The 11957-nt window shown below is 40.2% G+C and overlaps 1 long non-coding RNA gene across 1 annotated transcript; it reads left to right on the plus strand.

Moving 5' to 3' along the window:
- Positions 1–9794: 9794 nt before the first annotated feature.
- Positions 9795–10699, plus strand: LOC141571322 (uncharacterized). Its single transcript, XR_012496087.1, has 3 exons — positions 9795–9897; positions 9986–10082; positions 10241–10699. It is a non-coding gene; the product is annotated as an uncharacterized LOC141571322 (long non-coding RNA).
- Positions 10700–11957: the final 1258 nt, after the last annotated feature.

Here is an 11957-nt window from a genome sequence, read left to right on the forward strand (position 1 = left end):
TGGAGAACATCTAACACCATCATTAAAAAGGAAATATGGCAAACATCCAGATTTGCAAACTATCCTTATCATTTACTAGGTAAATCTGATTCAAAAACTTACCTCATAACCACCTGCTCCTCTTCTGTTTATTTATGCCCTTATAAGAACTGAAAGAATTGAGAAGTAAGTACACAGAGAACTGCTTAAATAAAGGCAACCCTATATATATTTTTTTTATTTTGGATGGCCAACCCAACAGCACCTCTAAGGCCCTTTCTATAAACTAAAAGGATGCAAAAACTGACAACTTCCACCACTCTCAGGGAAGAAACTGATATTCTGAAAGAATTACTACAGCCTAATCAGTACTTGCCTCCAAAGCTTCCACCTATCTTTCCTGAATTTTGGACTCTTTTTACTTTGCTAGCAGTTTTCATAACATGATTCAAGTAGGATGGATTTTTCATCAATTAAGTGACATATCACATTGCCCTAACATGACATAAATTTCATGGATTTCTCAATATCTTGTCATGATGAACCCAAATTTAGCAATATTATCAGACTGTGGGCCTACATATCAAGATAGTTAATGTTCATGCCAATAACTAAAATTTATTGTTTCTTGAGTTTAATGGACCCAGTGCCATTGCTTCTTTCAGATTGTTTCAGCAGAGACTAAACTTTTGGAAATCAATAAACCATTTTCTGTCTTTAAAACAAACTCTAACTCTTCTCTCTTAGCTTGTGATCATGGTCAAAATATTGCTTCTCACCTCTTGCAACTTGCTATTTGGAAAAGGAATGTTCTTTGGATTTTACTCACTGAGCAACAACTGAGTCTCTGAAGTGGTCCTAAGTATGATAAAAGAATTACTAAAGCTAAGACTCCAGAAATGAGGATATAATGACAAAAATACTCTTTGGCTAAATGAAAAATGCCACACAAAAACCTGGTACCCATTAAAGTATTGCATATTTAGGGGTCAGATAGCCCAGGAATTTGGCCCAAGGAAACCATGCCTTTGACACCTTGGCTGCAGTGCCTCCCAGATGAAAGTCATTATGATCATAGGCAGCACCAGCAAAATAGGAGATTCAAGGGCCGGCCCGGTGGCTCAGGTGGTTAGAGCTCCATGCTCCTAACTCCGAAGGCTGCCACATGGGCCAGTGGGCTCTCAACCACAAGGTTGCTGGTTCAATTCCTAGAGTCTCCCAAGGGATGGTGGGCAGCGCCCCCTGCAACTAAAATTGAACACAGCACTTTGAGCTGAGCTGCAGCTGAGGTCCCGAATGGCTCAGTTGGTTGGAGTGCATCCTCTCAACCACAAGGTTGCTGGTTCAACTCCCGCAAGGGATGGTGGGCTGCACCTCCTGCAACTAGCAATGGCAACTGGACCTGGAGCTGACCTGAGCCCTCCACAACTAAGATTGAAAGGACAACAACTTGACTTGGAAAAAAGTCCTGGAAGTACATACTGTTCCCCCAATAAAGTCCTGTTCCCCTTCCCCAATAAAATCTTTAAAAAAAAAATTTTAAAAAAAAAATCCTTTTAAAAAAAAAGGAGATTCAACAGAGTGGAGGAAGGGGTGAGTCAAGAAAGATTGAAAGTAAAGGTCAGATCAGTGAAGGAATGAGTAAACCAAAAGCATGAGGAGTTATGGGACAGGTACCTATTCACATCCAAAATTATAGCATCAGTGAGAAAAAACAAGGGAACAAATCAAAGTGTGAATCTCCTATGGCTCTGAAGACCCACATAACCAACAGAGTCAATAAAGAAGACGGGGGGCCCAGAACTTCTGCTACGGTCCCCACAGACACCTTGAGTGAGAGAGTAGTCTTGGGCCATCATTCTGACACCTATACGTTAGATAATACCTAATTAGAAAAGCTATAAAATGGTTGAGGGCCATTTAAAAAAGCAATTAAAGAATAAATATGGATTTTAGCAGAAGCAGGGCTGTCATGCCAGGTGTCATGAGGGGTCTCTGGTCCTGCTCCCCGCATAAGAATGCAGGACATGGTGAGGCCAAAAAGGAACACCCATAGGAGTCATACCACCGTAGTCTCTCTGGTGGCTGGGTTAGAAACACAGGAAGCAGGAGTCACACTATCTGCAACCTGCCATCCACTTTTCTCTGCCAACCAACCTCACTTGCTAACTGCACTCCACTCTTGCTAGCTCAGCCTCCATCTTCTTGCTAGCCCCCATTTTCTACTAGCGTAGCCACAGTAGTTATATTAGTGGCCAATGGCTCACTGGTTACAGCTGACAGCCAACTAGCCACAGCTGATGGCCATCAAATCACAGTTGATGGCCATTTACTACCTGAGACAGCACCTTTCCACGTGAGGCCGAGAGCCTGGAAACTGCACTCCTGGCTCTGTCCCCACACTCCACCCCTACAGAGACTCTCCTCACAATCTACGCAACAAGCATCTTCCATGAGGAACCCTGTGCAAGGTGACTGGAGGTGAATGCAATATCCTAGACACAGCCAGGCTCTCTGGGCACAGCCAGGGTTTCTCAGGGCATCACCAGTTCTTCTGGGCACACACAGCCAGGCTTCCTGGGCTTCTTAGGGTACCACCAGTCTCCCCAGGCACAGCCAGGGCTCTCAGGGCACTGCCACTCTCTCTGGGCCTCTCAGGGTACCGTGCTCGAACAACAGTGGCTCACAGACAAGGTGCTTACAGATTCTCGATGGCGGCCGTCAAGGCACAAAAGCAAACATCTGCCAATTCCACTACATGGTGGTATGTTCCCAAGCAAACAGTCAAGCGGTCCATTAAATTAGGGATAGAAGGCAATTCCCCATAGTCCATAGTCATTCTCGCTGGGCTGTCCTGGGGGTGAGGGACGACCTTGACCTCACCCTCATCTCCCACGGAGGACTCAGCAAGCGTTTCCTCCTGCGACTACAAGTCCTGCATCCGGGCTGCCTCAGCAAGAACTTCCCAGCCCACAAGACCGCAATGACCTTTACTTTCTCCAACCAATGCTGGTCAGAGAACCGTCCACGTCTTCCCACCCCTCCACGGGGGTCGAACTCTCCAGCAGCTGCTCCTCCTGGTCTTCCTGAGACTGAGTGTTCATTTGCACCAACTGCTCCACTGCCCTTCAGAGAGCTTCGGCTGGCACTGTATCCTGCAGACTACTCCATGTGCTACGCAGGGCGGCCTGCGTGACAAGGGCAAAAACATTAAAAAACAAAACAAAACAAAAAAAACCTAGCATTTGTTAAATCAGAGTCAGAAGAGTTGTTATTTTGAAAGTCATATGTGCCAAAGTGTTTATGATGTGTGATCAAACAATACAGTGAATGTTTACATAAAAAAAATTATTACAGTAAAACACACGTTGCCATTAATCCCCCTCAAAATACTCCTCCTCACTTCGAACACAATTACTCCATTGTTCTTGCCACTTTCTGAAGCAGTTCTAGAAGTCTTCTTCTATGAGTGTCTTTACTTGTGCTGTCATGGCTGCCTCCATGTCCTGAATCATTTAGACTTTGGGGAAGAGCCAGAAGTCACACAGTGCCAGATCCAGTGAATAAAGTGGATGAGGAAACACCATGATGTTTTTATTTGACAGAAATTGCCGTATACCAGAAGTTATGTGTGACAAAGAGCGTGGTCATAACGGAGGGTGATTTACGGCACACTTTAAAACACACCTTCTCTCAACCGTAGCTCACATACAACTGACTGCACTGAACAAGTTGAAACTTGTCACACACTGTTACTAAGATTCGATGCGCTGCTTCCCATATTGAAGATCCCTGCCTTTCCGTTGGATGGCACTCGGCAGCAGCATTCACTGTATTTTGTGATCAGAACAGAAAGGCTCCTTGTCACACATGGCTTCTGATACATGGCAATCTCTGTCAAATAAAAACATTATGATGTGTCATCCACCTTATTCACCGGATATGGCACCGTGCAACTTCTGGCTCTTCCCCAAAGTAAAAATGACCATGAGAGGTAAACGTTTTGAATTGATTCAGGACATTGAGACAGCAACGACAGTGCAACTAAAGACACTCAAGAAAGAGGACTTCCAGAACTGCTTCAGAAAGTGGCCAGAACGATGGGATAAGTGTGTTTGAAGAGAGGGGAAGTATTTCGAGGGGGATTAATGGCAATGTGTCTTTTACTGCAATACATTTTTTAAATTTACACATTCACTTTATGTTTTGATCACACCTTGTATATCTCAAGAAATGATGATGTTATATGACCCCTTCCTCTGACTTTAAGACACAAATTGAAGAATAATTCAATGTAGTCAGGAGAGGGAAAAAGATATAAAACTAGGAAACAAAAGATTATTTCTCACATTTTATTGTCTGTCTCCTTCAGTAGACTCCAAGCTCCAAATGTTTGAGACTATGTTTGTTTTGCTAACCACTGAATGTATAGTGCCTAATATAATGCCTGATATAGAGTAGATATTCAATGAGTACTTGTTAAATAAATAAATAAGGATGTAATGCTTATTTAGAAGGACAAAATAAAAGCCTAGATCCTTATGGTAGAAGTAATACTGGAGATTGAATTAGTTAGAATTAGTTAGGCTTGAAGTAAGAGAGAAATCCAAAATATGGGTGGCTTAAACAAGCCAGAATTTTACTTTTCATTTACATTTTTAAAAAATCTGGAAGTAGTTGATGCTGGGGGTAGTATCATGTTTCCACAAAGTGGTCAGGGACCACTCCTATCCCTTATGTCTATCTGGCCCTTATCTTCACGGTCCAAGATGGCTGTCAGAGCTCCTGTCACCACGTCTTCATTTCAGGGAGAGGCAGAATGATAGAAGGAAGGGAGGACACAAGAGGGCACATTTCTTATTTCCTTTTTTTATTTTTTATTTTTTGGTTTGATCTATGAATTTCTTTTTTAAAAAATTATTTTCAGGTGTAAAAAACAATGTGATAGTTAGACATTTCACCCCTCACAAAGTGATAACCTCTCCTCCCCCAATCTATTGCCCCTCTGATATCATGTATATCTATTACAATTCCATTGGCTCTATTCCCTATGCTAAACTCCACATCCCATGACTATATATATATATTTAACTATAGTTGACATTCAAAATTATTCAGCTTCAGCTTCAGGTGTACAGTGAAGTGGTCAGACATCTACACCATCCCTGAAGTGGTCTCCCTAATAAGACAGTGCCCATCTGACACCCTACAAAATCTTTACAACATTATTGATTATATTCCCCAAACTCTTTCATATCCCCGTGGCAATATTGTGGCTACTAATTCGAGCTTTCTAATCCCCGCACCTTCTCCCCAATCCCCACCACCCTAAGAGGGCACATTTCTTGAAGTTCCACACAGTACTTTTAATTACATTGATTAGTCAAAGCTTTGTCACACCTAACCACAAAGGGAGCGGAGGAAATTAAGTATTTTAGCTGGGAAACAATTTCCAGTTTAAAATCTGTAACCTTTTATTAAGGAAAAGAGGGATAATAGATACTGGTCAGTTTCCACCATAATTTGAGTATCAATTAAAATCTTCTCTAGAATGTAGGGAGAGAAAATAGAAATTATTTGGCATTAAGACATTTCCCTTTTGTTCAATATTTTTGAGAAGGATAAGCGAATTCTCTTGAAATACTAAGAACTGTAAAATAATTAACCAATGATATATCTCTCAGCTAACAAAAGATGGAAGAAAAGGAACAGATTTTTTTTTCCCTTTGTTCCATTTTTCCAAACGTCCTCAGCAAGGACTGCTTGAACTCAGGAAGTTGGCTATCTCCATGTTTTTGTCCCATCTGTCAGTTTAGTAGAAGCTGGAACTATCTACGCCCCAATTCTCATTCATCCCCACGTTCCCTTCAAATGACTCAACTTGCCCATAACTGCTGCCTACAGCCCAAAATGTTTTTTCACTGCTTCGGGGGATGGGGGGAAGAGAGAATTGCAGCCCACAGTAAGAATGGTATCCTTGAATGCCACATTTACTAATGACTAGTAAAAGACCAAACCAATTATTGGGGGGGGGGGGGGCAGAACTAGAAAAGAAATCATAGTAACAGTTTCCAGCTACTATCTGTTTGTTTGTTGTTTATTCATTTTCCACACAGAATTTTAGCGGATGGCATCAAACTAAATATTGCTTAGAAAATAAAACCACTGCAAAGAAAAACCATTGATGTGCATGAGTCTGAAAGTGTTAATTAATATAAAGGGCTATTTGAAATGTGAAGTCATGAATCAAAGGGAACTGAAAGGATTTTTTTTAAATGCTGATCAGAGACTCTATCTTTGAATCTTTGCCTGGTGATGCCTAGTGATGGGATAGGAGCGTAAAGCTTTCAAAGCGATGTCCTTCAACCTACTGCTCTCCATCCTCAGCCCAGTTAATAAGGGAAAACAGAACTCCTAGGTGGCTTAAAGTAACCAATCAAATTTTGTTTTTCCTTGCTGTAAAGACTGTAAAACCCTAAGAGATTTATAAACTCCCTGCTCAGATTAAAGGTCAATAGTTGATATGGTAAATTCTAGGGTGGTTGGGTGGAATGACAGGAATGATGAATGGACTTCCTAATTTGGGAATACAAAAACCCAGAGGGTTAGAGTGGGAGACACACCATCTTAAAGATTCAATCCTGGTGGGTCCCATGCAGGGATGATATTCAGTACACTTAGCAAATGGGATTACACAGGCAGCAGGCCATCAGAAATGGCACTGGCCAGGGCACTGGCTCAGGGACCTAGAGCCTCCCTGCTGGGCCTTGCATTAACTCTTTAGTTTCTGGATTGTGAGGAGGATCACAGGACAAAAAGAGAGGCTAAGGTCATCAGATATTTGCCAATCAGTATTTTAACAACACATATGACTATCCTGGGGCAAACCAGCTGAATATCAGCCCCAGTTCCACTCTTCCAGGCACTAAAGAAGTCAGGCTCGTGAGCATTACGCCCACACGCTTGTTGTCCAGTATCATCCAATTTCAGAGGGTCACTTAGCTGTTGCTGCCTTGTGCAAATGGCCACCCAGACCTGGACAGAGCACACAAACCTGAGGAAACCTTTGTGAGGAAGAAACAAACCCTACCTCTCCTTAGACTATTTACCACAGTCGCACTGGAAACATAAGGTGGGGAAAACAGAAATTTCCATTTAGCCTTTGGTGTCCCGCATTCACTCAGGACTAAACAGAAATATACAGCAATATGATCTGAAAGGAAAGTCAGAAAATTGAAATGTTTGGTCTTACTTTAATCATGTCTTTCTCTGATTATACCTTGGTCTCCTCTGGAGAGGTAAATTAGATTGGAATATGCTATATGTCTTCGAGCTGCACATTTAAATCAGTGTCACTTTAATCCTCACTTGTGAACCTGTGTGAATAAGATTATGAAATTATTAAGAGGGGAAAAACACTTAACAACAAAGGAAGGCTCCTTGGTGACACCAATCACAATACCAGGGTAGAGTAGCTTATTTAATTATTGTCGGACAAAGCAGATTCGTTTGAAAAGCCTTTTGATAGTTGTTGTTTTCTAATATACTGTAAATCTTTCTCTTTTTTGTCCCTGTGGATTTTCATTTTTAATAAAAGTCTTCTTATTTGGAGATTTTGGAAAGGACAACAGCTAAAGAAATTTAGTTTCACTTCCCATTCCATAATCAGTGGGTCTATTATTATGTCTTTGGCTTGCTCTTTCATTCCTCATGTCACAACCCTTCTTCTTTAGCTTAAATGTCTTTTTTACCTGAATGTGTTTTCTGTCAATCATTTGGGGGAGGGGGATTAGAGATAAAATTCACATAACATAAAATTCACCATTTTAACCATTCTTAAGTGATTAATTATTTAGTGCATTCACAATGCAGTGCAACCATCACCACAATCTAATTCCAAAACGTTTTCATTACCCCCAAAAAACACTGTATCCATTAAGGAGTTACTCCTCTTTGGCCTGCCCCCTCTTCTGGGCTCTAGCAACCACTGATCTCCTTTCTGCCTCTGTGGTTTTGCCTATTTTGGGCATTTCATACAAACAGACTCATAAGACGTAGCTTTTGTGTCTGGCCTCTGTCACTTAGCATGTTTATAGGCACATCCATGTATCGTTACCTTTCTGTGGCTAAATAATATTCCTTTGTGTAGATATAGCACACTTGTTTATCCATTCATCAGTTGCTGGACATTTGGGTTACCACTTTTTGGACTTTGAATAATGCTACTATGAACATTCACGTAGAAGTTATTGTTTGACACCTGTTTTTAATCCTCTTGAATATATACCTAGAAGTGGAATTGCTGAGTCATACAGTGATACTATGTTTAATTTTCTGAGGGATTTCCAAACTGTTTTCCATAGCTGTGGTACCATTTTATATTCTTACCAGCAATGCACAAGGGTTCCAATTTCTCAACATCCTCACAACACTTGTTATTTTCCTTTTTTTTTTTAATTTATAGCTATCCTAGAAGGTATAAAAATGTTATCTCGTTGTGGTTTTGATTTGCATTTCCCTAATGACTAATGATGTTAAGCATCTTTTCATGAGGTTATTCGCTACTAGTATATCTTCACTGGAGAAATGTCTATTCAAGTCATTTACCCATTTCCTTAATTGGGTGGTTTCCTTTTTGTTGTTGAGCTGTACCTCCCAATCATTTCAAGCCAAAATGTTTGTCATTGGCTCTTCAAACCAATAACAAAGTTGTAAAATGTACTATACAAAATAAACAAAACAAGCCTAGACTACTTGCCATACTCATTAACACACACACACACTTTCTCTCTCTCTCTCACACACACACACACACACACACACACACACACACTTTGGGTTTTAATTTTTGAATTCTAATCTTCCCAGCAAGACAACAGAAAGGTATTTCAAGGGAGAATGAAACTTCTTTCAAATTAACTGAACGGAAAATAATTTATTTGTGCATATATTTATTCAACAAATATTTACTGCTAGGCACTAGGATACTTAAAACATTTGTGGCAACACTCTGAGTCTTCAGACCTTCCATCTGCACAGGAGGATGCATTATAAAGGGGGATTATGTACAGAAAACATGTAGAGTGTGAGGAAAAGCAGTGGTGGGAAAAACTTAGTTCACTTTATTCAGAGTTTAGAGAAAATGAAATTCCCAAACAGACTAGAGATAGATGATCTGTGTTTATCTTCCCTTACGAATGTTACTATGTTAAAGAGGAACAGTCTCTCCCGCTCCATACACAAAGATATATCATCCAAACTCACTCATTCAATGTCTTTGAATCGATAAACGTTAATAAGAAGATTTTGAATGTATTCTGTTCCTTTTGGTTGCTGAGGATGGCTCTAGAAGTTTGTGGAAACTTGGAATATCAAAGAGACTTTGAACTCAGGTTAAACAATGCGATTCCAAGTTAGCGTTTTTGAAAATCTAAGGAAGAAATCTGTGAAACAAAGAATATAGCTTCAAAGGATGAAAACTGTATTTTCTAATTCCCAATGCCTGAGTTTCTAGAAAACAGAGGCATTCAACCACTGGAGTGTGCAGATGTTTGGGACCTGATAAGTGAGAGGTAGAATACAAACATAAAATTAGTAGTATGGAGTAGTGGTTTAGAACACAAGCTTTAATATCAGCCAGATCTGGATTTGAGAACCTTGTGGCACTAAGTTGTTGATCTCAGTTTCAAATCCATCCTCATGACACAGCTTAGCGATGCTGGAGCTGGGATTCTCAACCACCTTTCTGCTTTGCCCTCTGCTCCGTTAAACTCTGCCAACAGGGGGCACCCGAGGAAGACTGAAAACCTGGCAGAGGAAGAAGAAACCTATCGCTCCAGCCTGTTTCCTTTTGGTTTTCTGTTACTGTCAGCATCATCCCAGCAACACTTTGAACCTCAGAAGCAGCTGATTTTTCAGGTAGCAGAAGTTGAATACAGCTGAGTCCAGTTTTCGGGGGGGAGGGGGGGGTGTCTTTGTTTCTATTTTCGTTTTTTAACACTTACAGACCAGTCCTTTCAAATTCTCTGAGATACAAGAATCAGCTGTCTATCACCTTCTCAGAGGCTTGCGTTCGGACCCCAGAGAGACCCTCTTCCAAATGTGTAAGTTTTAATAACTCCAATATTTTCCTTTATTTCCCAGCCCACAAACTGGTAGCTGACTCCTGCCATTGCCCCCTTCTGTTTATCTTAGTGCTCTTTGTTTGCCTTTTCAATTCTTTAACACCCTCTAATAATTGTTTATATTCCTTCTCCATTAGAATAACTCGAGCGACTTCCGTCTTTCTGTCTTCTGACTGATACAGTCCCCAGCTAGTTCCTTCAGGTCCTATTTCTCCCCACGAGGGCTGGGAGTTCTCGGAGGAGCTGCCAAGAAGCTGTTTGCCATCATTGGAAGCCAGCAGCAGTGATGGTGTCAGTATACTAAGAAATCTGATCCGATGCATTCTCCCAACCCTTGTGTGAATCAGAGTGACTCAAATCTCCAGAAAAAAACATCCTCTGAAAAAGGCAAATCAAAAAAAGGCATGAAGTAGATTCGTGTTATCCTGGGGCTGGGGGTTGGAGCAGGGATTGGCTGTAAACAGGTACAAGGGGTATTTTGGGAGTAATGGATATGTTCTAACACTGGATTGTGATGATGGTTCTGAAAATTTTACTTAAAAATCACTGGATTATACACCTAAAGTAGGTAAATTTATGATATAAATTTTACTTCAATAAAGATGTGTTTTAAAAAAAATCAACTTCTGAAAAAAAGGATCTTTGGGATCCGGGCCTATCATGGAGCGCGAAAGGGTCATTTAGGCTAGAATTGTCATTCATGACCTACCTCCAATTTACACTTCCAGTATTATCTTCGAATGAGACATTACTTATAGTCACAGAGAGATACTGAGAAGATTGAAACAACATGTTCATCACCAACGTTGTTAAAATATCACCACAGGTTTTATAACCCTCGGCCTCTCCACATTTAAGGTATTTGTCTTCAATGTCCAGTAAATATGTATTAATGGAACAGAGCTTTCTCTTTGGTGTCTGAGCTTATCTCTAAGATGGTCCAAATCCAAAACCATTGGTGGTGGGGGGGGGGGGGTAGGAGAATTAACACTTACTAAGCAGCTACTACAGAACAGACACCGTATTCTTTGCTTTCCACCATAATTCAAGCCCACAATAAATGTGATGAGCATTCCAACCCAACCATTTACTTAAAAGTGAAATAATTTGCCTAAGATGATATACTCAGGATATAGGACAAGTTATATTTAAAATCCCTTTTTTCTCACATAAAATGATAGTTCTATTAAAATCTTGGTGCTTCTTTTAGTGAGGCACGTCTGAGAGACAAGAGAGGATTCTACAGGGTTGTGCCTTTGAATGAACAAGGATATCAGTTAAATGAACCTAAATAGCACATTGCTATTTAAGATTGTATGGATTATAAAAGTAGAAATCTTTAAGGAGCTCTCAAAGGGTAGGTGATCCGTAATGTATTTTACATAGGTGTTGAAAGTAGGTTCTTTTTTATTCAAATGCTTGGCAACACTTTGTATTGTGCTGTTTTATAATGTTCTATGCTAACAAGCGGTAAACTGTGAGAAAACATAACGCTTTGGTTCCAAACCTATGAAAGCAGCATTGTGCATTTTGTCTTTGGTCATCACTATGGTTATGACTACACCTTTAAAGTTGGTGTTGCCCTGAAGTCACCCAAGCCAAGACTATCAACTTAAAATGAAAAATATATTTGAAGATCAAAATGCATCTTTTCTATTGAGAAAGCCAACAGAAAGCAGAAATAGTGTATTTAAAACACACACTATTTTTTTTTTAATTATTAAGGGAAATCATCAGAGCTTGTTTTGTCTTTTTTGCTTTCTTGCATTGAAATTAACCTTGTCATCTTTTGAAACAGAAGAGAAAAAAATTAGCTAAAATAATTTCTTTGTGTTTCAAGTCCAACCGTGACAA

The sequence above is a fragment of the Rhinolophus sinicus genome, chromosome 16 (assembly GCF_057876585.1).
Source record: "Rhinolophus sinicus isolate RSI-liver-muscle chromosome 16, RSI-T2T, whole genome shotgun sequence".
NCBI classification, from domain to species: Eukaryota; Metazoa; Chordata; class Mammalia; order Chiroptera; family Rhinolophidae; genus Rhinolophus; species Rhinolophus sinicus.